This window comes from Budorcas taxicolor, chromosome 1 (assembly GCF_023091745.1).
Source record: "Budorcas taxicolor isolate Tak-1 chromosome 1, Takin1.1, whole genome shotgun sequence".
In the NCBI taxonomy this organism is placed as follows: Eukaryota; Metazoa; Chordata; class Mammalia; order Artiodactyla; family Bovidae; genus Budorcas; species Budorcas taxicolor.
Genome location: NC_068910.1, coordinates 91,777,078 through 91,790,709, shown reverse-complemented (window position 1 = coordinate 91,790,709; position 13,632 = coordinate 91,777,078). Strand labels below are relative to the sequence as shown.

Below are 13,632 nucleotides of genomic sequence, written 5' to 3'. Positions count from 1 at the left end.
AGAATGAATGCATTTAATATCACTAGACTGTATACCTAAAATGGTTATAATTGTCAGTTTCTTTTCTTTTTTTAATTAATTTTTATTGGAGTGTAGTTGCTTTACAATGCTGTGTTAGCTTCTGCTGTACAGAAAAATGAATCAGCCATATGTGTACATATGTTCCCTTTTTCCTTCCAATTTCAATCACCATAGTGCCTTGAAAATTGGTCAGTTACATCTTATATATTTTTTTCTACAATAAAAACACAGGGGTGAAAGTGTGTATAGGAAGGTGAAATGTGGAATATGGAAGGGATAACTGTTATTATACACCTAAGATAAAAGGTTTTTTCCTGTTGTAAAAAAAAAAACCATAAAACATTACAGAAGTGCTAATATTGAAATTTTATAAACTGTACAAATAAATATTTTCCTTTTTCATGACAAATGAGCTTACTTTTTAAAATATATTTTAGTATGAATTATACATCCTTGAATTAGCCATGAGAAATTCTAGATACTTTTTGATAATGATCTTTCCAAACTATCATACTCACTATGGACAAACATTGAATGAATCAGTAAATGGTAGCAAAATGTAGTTGATTTATAATGTCCTGTTAATTTCCAGTGTACAGCACACTGATGATATGTATATATGTATCAGTTCAGTTCAGTTCAGTTCAGTTCAGTCGCTCAGTCATGTTCAACTCTTTGCGACCCCATGAATCCCAGCATGCCAGGCCTCCCTGTCCATCACCATCTCCCGGAGTTCACTCAGACTCACATCCATCGAGTCAGTGATGCCATCCAGCCATCTCATCCTCTGTCGTCCCCTTCTTCTCCTGCCCCCAATCCCTCCCAGCATCAAAGCCTTTTCCAATGAGTATACACATATATATAAGCCAAAATATTATACATAATGGAATGATCAAGATAGTTTAAGATTAATTTTTGAAAGCTTCATGACTTATAGTATTTTAATGAGTTATTCAATTTTTTTATTTTTGTAATATGATAGAAAACTTTTAATCCCTAAAAATTATAATTATTAATTTAAAAATTGCATCACACATCAAACTTTGACTAACTGTGAATATCAAATGACAATATGGAAGTAACAGGAAAAAAAAAGAGTAAAGGGGGAAAAAGAAAAAAGAAAGAAAAATATACCAATTAAGAAAGTCTACAAAGCAATTACAGGAGTATCTGGCATGTAATAACAATAATGAAATAATCACTCATATCTTGTATTTAAGAATAAAAATTAGATAAGAACAAAGTAAATCGAAAGAATGCTATATAGTTTGCTAAAATGCTTGCAAAAAAGACTTCCGAGTAAAAAGTATCGAAGCTAACAGACACAGTTCAATAAGAATTGATGCTATATGGATAGTTCAGAGAAATATTTGACCCCTAAAGTGTTTATTTTTTAATGGCCACCGCAATATTTATTGGGATGTTGCCAACCAAATTTTGTGACTCCAAACTGCATAGTTCATGAATTCAGTGCCAATAGGCTGTTTCGTAATTTGGTACAAGGAGCTACCTTTCTTAGCTGGATGTACATCAACCCTGATTCTTTTACCCCCTCAAGCTGCTGAATTGACCTCTATCAATAACTGTAAAGTAGAATAGACTTTGTAGCTTTCAGGATTCTCTCTCATGAGTCAAATTCTCTGACCATGAGCCTGAGGACTGTGATGAGCTTGGACTTTGAGCAGGTCTGGCTTAATATCCTGGCTCAGGAAGCAACATCATAGACACAACCATAAACTTTGTAAATATAGCCTGTTTGTGACATTATGTTTTAGGGTGAACTAAAGTCTCCACTTATTGCTTAGATTTTAGCTTATGGGAGTGTATATAGGCCCTCAGAAGACAACATTAATATTTCCTCATTACTTTATGTAGTAACTTGGCATGTATGTATTCCTGTTTTCATTCTTTAATGTCAGGTTCAGTTCAATTGAGTCGTTCAGTCATGTCCAACTCTTTGCGACCCCATGAACCGCAGCACACCAGATGGTCCCTGTCCATCACCAACTCCCAGAGTCCACCCAAACCCATGTCCATTGTGTTGGTGATGCCATCCAACCATCTCATCCTCTGTCGTCCCCTTCTCCTCCTGCCCTCAATCTTTCCCAGCATCAGGGTCTCTTCAAATGAGTCAGCTCTCTGCATCAGGTGGCCAAAGTATTGGAGTTTCAGTTTCAACGTCAGTCCCTCCAATGAACACCCTGGACTGATCTCCTTTAGGGTGAACTGGTTGGACCTCCTTGCAGTCCAAGGAACTCTCAAGAGTCTTCTCCAACACCACAGTTTAAAAGCATCAGTTCTTCGGGGCTCAGCTTTCTTTATAGTCCAACTCTCACATCCATACATGACTACTGGAAAACCCATAGCCTTGACTAGATGGACCTTTGTTGACAAAGTAATGTCTCTTCTCTTTAATATGCTGTCTAGGTTGGTCATAACTTTCCTTCCAAGGAGCAAGTGTCTTTTAATTTCATGGCTACAAACACCATCTGCAGTGATTTTGGAGCCCAGAAAAATAAAGTCAGCCACTGTTTCCACTCTTTCCCCAACTATTTGCTATGAAGTGATGGGACCAGATGCCATGATCTTAGTTTTCTGAATGTCAGGTTATTGAAATGTAATTTATATACACTAAAGGCCACTCTTTATAGTCATATATTTCCATGAGTTTAAAAAAATAAACTAATGTGATGATCACCAGAATGAAGACAGAATAGTTCCATTACCACAAAAGGTTTCTTTATGTCCTTTTGTCGTCAATTTCCCTGGTAAACTTAAATCAGATAGATTTCTGTCCCTATACTTTGACCTTTTCTAGAACATCAATAAAGTCAAGTTTTATAATGAGTAGCTCCTTCTTTCTTCCTGGATTCTTTAATTTAGTGTAATGCTTTTGAGATTCATTCTAACCTAGAAAATCTGGCCATTGGATTGCCTTCCCTAAACATGATGTCTTACTGTCTTTTCACTTACCGGTTAGATACACATTAAGAATAATAGAGTCATTACTCTAAAGAAAAATTAAAGAATTCTAAAAATTTGTTCTTAAGGCATTTTGTGCAGAACATAAACTGAAAAATTTAGCATCCAAAAACTTGAAAAAAATGTCACTAGTATATGCACCCAATAACTATTCTTATGTACAGGTTGCCTGATTTTTTCTGCATTTACACAATCCCCTTGCCAAAGAGAAATTGTTTTCCTTACACTGATATAAGTTTAGATTGAATTGTTGATGTTCAGTCACTCAGTTGTGTTCAACTCTTTGCGACCCCATGGACTGCAGCAAGCCAGGCTTCCTAGTCCTTCACCGGAGTTTGCTCAAACACATGTCCATTGAGTTGGTGATGCCATCCAACCATCTCGTTGAATTGAATGTAAAGGGTCTACAATGATAATCAAAAAGGAAATTAATTTCAGTCTTTGAGAATAAGAAATGACATTGAAAGACTCCAATGCACAAACAAAATTCTATTTATTGTGAGAAAGATATAGAACCTGATGTTTTTATCATATAAAAGGAGAAGGACATAATAGAATAATTAAAATAGACTTTATATTTTTATTTGCATATTACATTACATAAAAGTCCTCATGACATTTGACAGACACTAAATAGTTTGGAACCTTTATGTTGCTCAGTTGTTATATTTTTATTAATTATTTTGGAAAAAAATTAAGGTCTATTTTTTGACAGTGTGAATAAAACCACTTAAAAAGAATTTTTCTCAAGCTTCATTTATGGTTTTTGTGTCCTTTGAAAGTGAAAGTGTTAATTGCTTAGTCATGTCCAACTCTGTGAGGCCATCAGCTGTAGCCCACCAGGCTCCTCTGTCCATGGAATTCTTCAGGCAAGAATACTGGAGTGGGTTGCCATTCCCTTCTCCAACGAATCTTCCCAACCCAGGGATCGAACCTGGGTATCCTGTATTTCAGGCAGATTCTTTACCATCTGAGCCACCAGGGAAACCCTTCTTGTCATTTGGTTGACTGCAGAGAGAGAGAGAATAAAATGGATCCCACAGACGTGGCTGTTATCACATTTTTGGAGATAGGCCTGATAGAAATAAAGGAAGAAAGGAGAGAAGTAATCATCATGTTGGTGTCTAAAGGGCCTGGGCTTATTCTATTATGTATATTGTTTATGTTGAGTCACAGTATATAAAAAGGCATCACATCTTCTCTCCCACTTTCACGTTTTTATCAGGTGTTGATGCAGTGCTATTTTTTACCCTTACTGATTTTTTAAAACATTCAGAGTGAAAATTCAGATATGTGCTTATATAATGCACAGTATACCTAGATTGAAACTGTATCAACTGTGGCAACTGTTTACCTCCTCAATTCATTCTGAATACTTAATAAATGTAGCAAAATAGGGGGGCACCCTGCCCAGATTTCTGTAAATATTCCTCAAGTGATTTTCAAATCTCTGTGAAGATTAAAAATTTTCTTTGAGAATGGCTGAAGCTACAGTGTGGCATGGAAACAAAATATATATAGTTATCAGGGCAGAGCAGAGTGTATCAACAAGTAACATAGTGTGGAAGCCAGATTTTTATTTCCAATTTTCTCTCTACCCAGACTGAGGTTAGGAACATGATCTCTCAGTCTTCTGGTCTGGCCTGCATCACTCAAATTTTAGAAACTCTTGACTGTGTATGTGCATGTGCGTGTGTGTTTGTGTGAGTCCCACGCTGTTTTTATTCTATGCTTTTATGAGTAATGGTCTTTACTGTTTTGGTATATTTCAAGTTTTTTTCTTTAAGTAGACTTATATAAAAGTTTGCATCTTTCTTGGATTTGCTGTGTGTGTGTGTGTGTGTGTGTGTGTGTGTGTGTCTATTTATTTGGTGCCAACCAGGGAAAATCTGGAATCTCTAAATACCTTTTGACTTCTCCACCTCTATTTCTGCTACATTGTACTATTGTGGGACAAGCTGAAAAGGATCCAAAGTCTTGAACTATCATGACATTTTCAATATTTCCGCTAGCTTTCATAGATCTAAGATGTTTTATCATTCTGTTCTTAGTGTCATATAAAGCATACTATGCTGTGCTTGTGCTGTGCTTGTCATATAAAGGATACTATGCTGTGCACGTCCTTGAGAGATGAGCACAACTACAGCCTGTCCATTCATGAGCTTGGTCCTCCGGAAGAAGAGAGTACCGGTGTCGGTGACGTCCAACCCGCAGACCTTCTAAGTGTTCCTGCAGCTCACCCTGAATTCTCAGGGCTGCTTCCATGCCTGCATCTCATACCAAAACCAGCCAATCAACCATGGTGAATTTGACATCATTGTCCTAAGTGAGAACAAGAGGAATAACGTTGAATGCAACGTGTCCACCTCAGGAGTGAGCATTTACTTTGAAGCTTATCTGTATAATGCTGCCAACTGCACCAGCGTGCCGTGGCACCTCCCGCCCATGCACACAAGCTCTGCCCAGCACCGGCCCTCCACGGCTCTGGAGGAGGAAGATGAAGACTCACCCTCTGAGTGTCACATCCCTGAGAAGGTGAAGAAACCAAAGAACCTGTACTGCTTGCTACGTGTCACCAAAGCAATTCTCAGAGGAGTTCCACCGGAAAATCATTCCCTGGCACCTTTACACTTTCCGAGTGTGCCCTGGAACCAAATTTTCACACCTTGGCTCTGACCCTATCCCTAAGCTGCTCACCCTTGTAGTGGATGACGGCATTCAGCCTCCTGTGGAGCTCATCTTTAAGGAGAGGATCATCTCAGCGGCTACGTTCATCTGCTCCATAAGTACATAGGAGGATCCGAGACCTTTCAGGACAAGGTGAACTTTTCCCATTGAGAGCTTCAGTGGGTATATATGAAAAGATCACGTTCTAAAAGTCATCCTGAAGGTCAGCAGACATGCCTTGTTGGAATCGTGTCTGAAAGCCACTCGGAATTTCTCCATCTCAGGTTGGAGCAAGAAATTTGAAGCGGTTTTTCAGGATGAAGAAGCTCCGGACTGAGAAGGGCCTCACTGGGAACGGTTTGAAGTAATCTGCAAAGCACTATTTGACACCACCAATCAGCTCTTCACCCGATTCAGTGACACCAACCAAACACTAGTGCACCCCAACCCTAATTGCCCCACTCATCTGCTCCTAAAGATGTATGAGTTTGCAGGGCACCTGGTGGGCAAGTGTCTCTATGAGTCCTGTCTAGAAGAAGCCTACAAGCAGTTGGTCCGAGCTTGCTTTACCCGTTCTTTCTCGGCCCAAATCATAGTACTAAATATGCATTACAAGTACTTTCAAACAGGTGACCCAGAATTCTACAAATCTAAAGTTTGTTTCATCCTCAACAATGACATGAGTGGGATGGAGCTGGTCTTTGCAGAAAAGAAATTTAATAAATCAGGTCAACTGGATAAGGTCAGAGAAGATTCCCTGAGAGACCCGCTTCAGAAACAGTAGTGAGTAGAATACAGCAAGGAGAAGGAAATGGCAACCCACTCCAGTATTCTTGCCTGTAGAATCCCAGGGACAGAGGAGCCTCGTGGGCTACCGTCTACAGGGTCGCACAGAGTCAGACACAACTGAGTGACTAAGCACAGCACTGCTGTTGATGCTAAGTCACTTCAGTTGTGTCCGACTCTGTGAGATCCCATGGACTGTAACACACCAGGCTCCTCTGTCCCTGGGGATTCTCCAGACAAGAATACTAGAGCGGGCTGCCATGCCCTCCTCCAAGGGAATCTTTCCAACCCAGGGATCAAACCCAGGTCTCCTGTATTGCAGGCAGATTATTTACTTTCTGAACCACCAGGGAAGCCCAAGAATGCTGGAATGGGTAGCCTATTCCTTCTCCAGGGGAACTTGCCAACCCAGCAATCAAACTGGGGTCTCCTGCTTTGCAGGTGGATTCCTGACCAGCTGAGCTACCCGGGAACACCCCATATAAAGGAAATTTGTTTACAAAACAATTTTGATAGCCTCTTGAATAGACCGATTAAAATTATTTGTCATTAAATTGCTTCCTGTGCTATATAGCAGGTCCCACTAGCTATCTGTTTAACACACGGTAGTGTGTATATGTCAACCCCAGTCTCCCAGTTCATCCTCCCTGCCCCAATGTGTCCTATATCTGCATCTCTCTTGATGCCCTGCAAGTAGATTCATCTTTACTGGTTTTCTAGATTCCACATATATGTGGTAATGCACGATATTTACTTTTCTCTCTCTTCTTTATAGCACAGGAAGCTCAATTTGGTGCTTTGTGGTGACCTAGATGGGTGGGATAGGCTGGGAGAATGGAGATCCAAGAGGGAAGGGATGTATGCACATATATAGCTGATTCACTTTGCTGTACAGCAGAAAAAAAACACAATATTATAAAGAAATTATACTCCAATAAATTTTTTTAATAATAGCTTCTGTGTTATCAAGGAAGCATTGTTCATTTGCTGAGTTTTTTTTTTTTTTCTAGGCCTTGTTCTCCCTATGAATCAGCATAAATGTACATCTTAATAAATGAATAAAATGTGAGTGGGTGCATAGTAGAAATGGAAAGAAGGAATCATATGTGTTGTTAGCAGATATGCCCTCTGGTTAATTTAGGCTGCTTAGTTGTTGCAAGATGAAGAAATTTACCTCAAGATGGTTTCAGTAGTCAGAGTTTACTACAAAAGTACATACACATGGGTTCTCAGGAATACTTCTTGGGAAAAGTAGAGATCACAAGACAGTCAAGGAGTAGATGAAATGATTTAAGATTTGATCAAAGGCAGCCTAGCTCTAGAGTCCAGACAGTTTGAGGGGTCTCAGGAGCATGTCTCCATCAGCTGGTTTCCTCAACTTCTACTCTCAGTATCATGGTTTATTCTTTTCTGCCTTTTCTACTTTCTCCTAATATGACCTCTGCTGTCTTTCATAACCTCTCTTTACTTCATTCCTTTCAGTCTTCTTGTCTTCTCTGTATTGTCTCTGTATGTTTAATTTGTACTCTTTTTAAGAAATTTTTATTGAGTTATAATTTACCTAGTATATAATTCCATGAAATTAAAAGACGCTTACTCTTGGAAGAAAAGTTATGACCAACCTAGACAGCATATTGAAAAGCAGAGACATTACTTTGCCAACAAAGGTTCATCTAGTCAAGGCTATGGTTTGTCCAGTGGTCATGTATGAATGCGAGAGTTGGACTGTGAAGAAAGCTGAGTGCCTAAGAATTGATGCTTTTGAGCTGTGGTGTTGGAGAAGATTCTTAAGAGTCCCTTGGACTGCAAGGAGATCCAACCAGTCCATTCTAAAGGAGATCAGCCCTGGGTGTTCTTTGGAAGGAATGATGCTAAAGCTAAAACTCCAGTACTATGGCCACCTCATGTGAAGAGTTGACTCAATGGAAAAGACTCTGATGCTGGGAGGGATTAGTGGCAGGAGGAAAAGTGGACGACATAGGATGAGATGGCTGGATGGCATCACTGACTCTTTGGATATGAGTCTGAGTGAACTCCGGGAGATGGTGATGGACAGGGAGGCCTGGCGTGCCGCGATTCATGGGGTCGCAAAGAGTCTGACACAACTGAGCAACTGAACTGACCTATATAATTCACTTGCTTTACTTGTACAAGTCACTGAATTGGGGTACATTTACAGAGTCATGTAATTTTTCACTGCAGGCAGAGGTTCATTGTTGAGTTTTTTTCTTTTGAAGGGAGGTGTTTTTTTGGCCATGTGGCATTTGGGCTCTTAGTTCCCCATTAAGGGATTAAATCTTCACCCCCTGCAGTGGAAGCATGGAGTCTTAACAGCTGAACCATCAGGGAAGTCCCTTAATTCATATTCTTAAAAATTAAAAATCAGACTCAATATATCTCCACAGAACGGGTCATTGGCCAGATCTTAGAGGAAGATACATAGTATAAAACATTGCTCCTGAGGCTACACCTTCATCAGAGGCTGTGGTCTTGGAAAGCACCATGTTTGGACGTTCTGTATATCTTCATGAAGAGACAAACGAAAATTCAAACGTAGGCTCCATGAGAGCCACGACTTTCTCTTTTTGCAACACACTTCTTTGTCTCCTTTATGAAGAATAGTGCCTGCATGTGAACACTTAAATATTTACTGACTGCATGAATAAGAAAATAACTAATGCGTCATTTGGATTTGCCTATGGAATATGCAATAACTTCATAACAGTGTGGAACAAGGAGATCCAACCAGGTCCAGGTCATGTTCAACATGAACCAGCATCACATGGTTGTTTAGGTGTGGAGTCAGTGAATAAATTTGTTCATGAGTAAGGGGAGGGAAATCTCAGGCTTACCCAGACCATAGAACAGAGTGCCTCAGTTACCTTCTTTCAGGTCATGTGCAATATATCTGAAGATATCTTCTAAAAAATATTTAATTTTGCTGTTTAGAGTATGACAGTAATAACAGAAGAACATTTACCTGGTTCCCATGTAATGTGGTAGTATAGGCTCTGTCTTTTGAACCACATGCAGCCATCTACCAGAAATGTTCCTTTAGAGGCATCTGTAAGACAAGCAAATTCAAGAATAATCTTACTAAAGATATGTCTTAGGCACCATAATTATACAGAAAGAAAACGCTTCTAAACCTCTATACATAGAATGTCCCAGTGAAATTCTAATCAAAAAGGAGGGGAAATCATGTGTACATAACGTGTGTACCTTAATAAGGACAGTTAGGAGAATTACAAAAAGAATATTTTCAGTACTTCTCCATCTCACCCACATTCATCCCTGTCCTTTATACACTTCCCTGCAATTCAGCCAATCGCAGGTGTCCATGCATATGTATGTATGGATCTCCTCTGGATAGTTCCTGAGACCTACTCTATACCTATAGCATTAGCATTTTGAAGAAAAGACATAGAGTAAGCCTCAGGAAATATCCAGTGGAGGTCCCTACGCACATATCCATGGAAACCATGGCTGGTTCATGTTGATGTTTGGCAGAAGCCAACACAATATTGTAAAGCAATTATCCTTCAATTAAAAATAAATAAATTTAATTATAAAAAATGCTAATGCTAAATCATCCATTACTTTCCTATTGCCTATTTACGATACTTTCCAATATGCCTATTTACAGTCATAAATCAAATGACCATGTATCATCTCAATTGACCCAAGAGATTTGATGAGCCAAGTACTCTTAATACATACATAAGTTGAGAAAGTGGAGGCTTTCCTAGGAGGAATGACCTGCTCACATCTATTTGTCTATGTCACATCATCAAGATTTGAATGTAGGCCTTATAACACCCTAAAACTATCTTTTGAGATTTCACACTTCCTGAAAGTGTGATAACAATTTAACATATCACTACTTCCTATGAATATTTACACTTTAATGTGAAAGTGAAGACTGTCAATGTAAAACCCAAAGTTTCCTTAGTAGTAAAAAATAAAATATTTTGACAACTTGAGAGATTTTATTTCTTAAGGGGGTTATCTTCCCATTTTCTAAAGGTGAGGTTGACTCAACTCTGATTGATCCCACTTATTCTCAGATTGCCTGTTAGTCTGCAAATGATGAAAACAGAATGCTGATTTTTTTAGAAAATAATCTACTTTTATTGATATATAATTTTCAGTGTTGTAGATTGACTCTGATTTTAAATATTTCTTTCTATTATGATCTATGAGTTTGTTTCAGAATGTATTAGACACTTGAGTAAAATGGATAATTCTCAAATTACACAGGGTACCTTTTTCTCTGTAATAGGAGAAATATGCTAAATAAAGTTATATTGGCCAACTGACTTGTACCACAAGGATAATATGAATTAAACCCAAAACAGTGCAATAAAAAGAGAAGGAGAGGGAAGAATTCTGGGTAAGTGGAAAGTTTAACAAACACATACACACATATACACATACACACGCAAAGTGAACAGAGAGTTCTTAATCTACTTCTACATTATATCTTTACATACTGATTTTGTTCTGTTTAAAAATGACACCAATAATTTTAAAAATAATTTGGGGATATAGATATACTTGATAACCAAAGCAAGCTATGATTACAACATCCAGTTTGGATTTAAATAGAACCCTCATTTATCATCAGGCCATCCTTAGACTCGTTGAAAAATCTGTTTTTACTATTTTGTACTCTCGTCACACAAAGGCACTGGGTCAAACATTTTTAACTAACATGATGATAAATAAATAGTTCTGCTTTCCATGATAACAGATTCAGTGGCACATTCTGATAATTTTCCTGAAGATGGTTATGTGGGTATGTACTAGCTCAGTCATAAGTCCTGTCCAGCTCTTTGTGACCCCATGGACTGTAGCCCACAAGGCTTCTCCATTTATGAGATTTCTCAGGCAAGAATACTAGAGTGTATGGCCATTTACTCCAGGGGATCTTCCCGACCCAGGGATTGAAACCAAGTCTCATGTGTCTCCTGCATTGGCAGACAGATTCTTTACCACTGAGCCACCTGGGAAGCCCCTGAATATGATTAAATTGAAGTAATTAGTACATCAACTGAAGTGCTTAGCAAACGCTTTGAATTTAAATGTTTGTGAAGCTCCCTTTGTAGAGTTACATAGTAATGTCATTAACATCATTTCCATTTTTTTTCGGTACTTAATCAATTCAATGCCAGAAACAGTCTAGCTACTTTTTTTTTTTTTTTACTTTTTATGATGTAGGCAAAATTTCTGTTGCTGGTTAAAATGTTTTTAGTGAATCAAATGTGCTGTTTTTTTTTCCAGCCTCTAAAAATTACTGAGGTAATGGAGGCATGTAGAATAGAATACATTTACTACTAAGATAGTTAATAGAATGGTATTTTGGATATGCATTCAATTCAGATTTATAATAAAAAGTTTCATTTGTGTAGGAAACCATTTAATTATCAATAAAAGGTCAAAATGCAGTAATTAAAACCAGTGAAGTTAAAGAATTACAGTTTTCTGTATGTGTGTGTATGGCAAGTTGAGTGAAAGTCTATATACTTCTACTTCAAAAATCAATATTGTCTTTTCTATATTGTCTTCTTAAAATAAGCTACAAAAGCTAGTGTTAAACTTTTATCTATTGGATTTATTTTCAAAGTGTTTTAACATTTGGAGAAAAAAGTGTCTTACAATATTCTGCAATTTCAGTCATATGCCTTTTTTTAAGTCTGGAAGGATGCATAGATCTTTTTATACAGCTTGAAGCTCAAGATACATGAAAAGTTGTACTGACTTTTCTCCATACAAAGAGGCTTGAACCTTTAGACAGAAACCCTATTGGCTTTAATTGTATTGAACAAAGACACTGAAACTTGAGGTAGCTGAATAGTTGATAGAAATAGGTTTATAAAACTTTTCTTAAGAGCAGTTAATGATGTATAAAGTGTCACTAAATTTAAGGTTGTAATCATAAAGGCCTGTGATGTAATAGAAATAGAATTCCTATATCAATAAGCTAATACAAATGAGTTCACTTTTTCTCAACATAAATATTATTAGTTAGTAATTTAATCTGCAGTATGTTCAAAATGTACTTGTGTGTGTGCATTCATGCTAAGTTGCTTCAGTCTTGTCTGAGGTCTTTGAGACCCTATGGACTGTAGCCCACCAGGCTTCTCTGTCCATGGGATTCTCCAGGCAAGGATACTGAAGTGGATTGCCATGCCCTCCTCCATGGGATATTCCTGACCCAGGGATCAAATCCACATCTCACGTCTCCTGCAATGGCAGGTGGGTTCACCATTAGTGCCACCTGGTAAGCCTCCAGATGTACATATATACATGAATTTATATGCATATATGCTATATGTGTATATGCATTGTAACATACATACAGTATATGCATACAGATACTTATAACTTGATTGTATGTCATATTTTTGAAAGACCAGACACATCTGAGAACAAAAAACAATAATAATAGTAAAATCCTGAGGAAGCAAGCTATAAAAATACTTTGCTGGTGGTGTGCATTGGTTTGGGTCTTTCTTTAGTAGATTTGTATCATTCATAATTGTATTGTCAAACATTTTCTGTTTTGGTGTGCTTATGCTAATATATATACTAAAAGTTAAGTCCTGGTTATAAAAAATAAGTTTTCTCTGTTTAAAGATTGAATGAATATATCTCGATGGACAATTTTCCTATCTTCTGAGTCTGTTAACATCTTAGTATGCTTTTAAATCTTGGACTCTCTAAGGAATGTATTGTTTTTAAAATTTAATGTTCTCAGAACAGAGGAAGACTTCACCTCTTTTACATATACGAGATTGATAAAGCAAACAGCTCTCCATCCATAAAATCTTCCTTAATGATGATATAATTTTTCCAGAAGATTGAGCCACTGTATATTCAATGCACTTTACATATCGTGATGAAATTCATCTTCAAATTTGTGGCTCAGATGGTAAAGAGTCTGCGTGCAGTGCGAGAGACCCAGGCTCGATCCCTCAGTCAGAAAGACCCCCTGGAGAAGGAAATGGCAACCCACTCCAGTATTCCTGCCTGGAGAATCCCATGAACAGAGGAGCTTGGCAGGCAGTCCTCATAGGGTTGCAAAGAGTCAGACACAACTGAGCAACTTCACTTTCCTTTTCCTTTTCTCTAGATAATCATACGTATGTGAAGTCTTCAGCATAACTATTATTT

General features: G+C 37.9%; 1 pseudogene; it reads left to right on the top strand.

Moving 5' to 3' along the window:
• The first annotated feature begins 5,111 nt into the window (after window positions 1–5,111).
• On the top strand, window positions 5,112–6,454 carry LOC128052250 (apoptosis-resistant E3 ubiquitin protein ligase 1-like; annotated as a pseudogene).
• The last annotated feature ends 7,178 nt before the right edge of the window (window positions 6,455–13,632 follow it).